General features: G+C 36.5%; 1 protein-coding gene across 1 annotated transcript in view; it reads right to left on the bottom strand.

Moving 5' to 3' along the window:
- The window catches only part of LOC121842350 (synaptogyrin-1-like), a gene marked incomplete at its 3' end in the record, with an annotated part of 1,081 nt that extends 874 nt beyond the window's left edge, over positions 1–207 (bottom strand). The window contains exon 1 of the mRNA XM_042312338.1: positions 1–207. This exon is cut by the window's left edge and continues 554 nt beyond it.
- Positions 208–1,824: the final 1,617 nt, after the last annotated feature.

Below are 1,824 nucleotides of genomic sequence, written 5' to 3'. Positions count from 1 at the left end.
AGAAAACTACTAGTTAATTACTATACAGCTGAACACTACCATAGAGAATACCTGGAGGAGAGACATCACCTTTAATTAATTACTATACAGCTGAACACTACCATAGAGAATACCTGGAGGAGAGACATCACCTTTAATTAATTACTATACAGCTGAACAGTACCAAACAGAATACCTGGAGGAGAGACATCACCTTTAATTAATTACTATACAGCTGAACACTACCAAACAGAATATCTGGAGGAGAGACATCACCTTTAATTAATTACTATACAGCTGAACACTACCATAGAGAATAACTGGAGGAGAGAAAACTACTAGTTAATTACTATACAGCTGAACACTACCATAGAGAATACCTGGAGGAGAGACATCACCTTTAATTAATTACTATACAGCTGAACACTACCATAGAGAATACCTGGAGGAGAGAAAACTACTAGTTAATTACTATACAGCTGAACACTACCATAGAGAATACCTGGAGGAGAGAAAACTACTAGTTAATTACTATACAGCTGAACACTACCATAGAGAATACCTGGAGGAGAGAAAACTACTAGTTAATTACTATACAGCTGAACACTACCATAGAGAATACCTGGAGGAGAGAAAACTACTAGTTAATTATTATACAGCTGAACACTACCATAGAGAATACCTGGAGGAGAGACATCACCTTTAATTAATTACTATACAGCTGAACAGTACCATAGAGAATACCTGGAGGAGAGACATCACCTTTAATTAATTACTATACAGCTGAACACTACCATAGAGAATATCTGGAGGAGAGACATCACCTTTAATTAATTACTATACAGCTGAACACTACCATAGAGAATACCTGGAGGAGAGACATCACTAGTAGTTAATTACTATACAGCTGAACACTACCATAGAGAATACCTGGAGGAGAGACATCACCTTTAATTAATTATATACAGCTGAACACTACCATAGAGAATACCTGGAGGAGAGACATCCCTTTAATTAATTACTATACAGCTGAACACTACCATAGAGAATACCTGGAGGAGAGAAAACTACTAGTTAATTATTATACAGCTGAACACTACCATAGAGAATACCTGGAGGAGAGAAACTACTAGTTAATTATTATACAGCTGAACACTACCATAGAGAATACCTGGAGGAGAGAAAACTACTAGTTAATTACTATACAGCTGAACACTACCATAGAGAATACCTGGAGGAGAGACATCACCTTTAATTAATTACTGTACAGTTGAACAGTACCAAACAGAATTCCTGGAGGAGAGACATCACCTTTAATTAATTACTATACAGCTGAACAGTACCATAGAGAATACCTGGAGGAGAGAAAACTACTAGTTAATTACTATACAGCTGAACACTACCATAGAGAATACCTGGAGGAGAGAAAACTACTAGTTAATTACTATACAGCTGAACACTACCATAGAGAATACCTGGAGGAGAGACATCACCTTTAATTAATTACTATACAGCTGAACACTACCATAGAGAATAACTGGAGGAGAGACATCACCTTTAATTAATTACTATACAGCTGAACACTACCATAGAGAATACCTGGAGGAGAGAAAACTACTAGTTAATTACTATACAGCTGAACACTACCATAGAGAATACCTGGAGGAGAGACATCACCTTTAATTAATTACTATACAGCTGAACACTACCATAGAGAATACCTGGAGGAGAGACATCACCTTTAATTAATTACTATACAGCTGAACACTACCATAGAGAATACCTGGAGGAGAGACATCACCTTTAATTAATTACTATACAGCTGAACACTACCATAGAGAATAC

This window comes from Oncorhynchus tshawytscha, unplaced genomic scaffold (assembly GCF_018296145.1).
Source record: "Oncorhynchus tshawytscha isolate Ot180627B unplaced genomic scaffold, Otsh_v2.0 Un_contig_5000_pilon_pilon, whole genome shotgun sequence".
Taxonomy (NCBI): domain Eukaryota; kingdom Metazoa; phylum Chordata; class Actinopteri; order Salmoniformes; family Salmonidae; genus Oncorhynchus; species Oncorhynchus tshawytscha.
The sequence above is the reverse complement of the archived record's forward strand: the minus strand, read 5'-3'. Positions and strand labels throughout refer to the sequence as shown.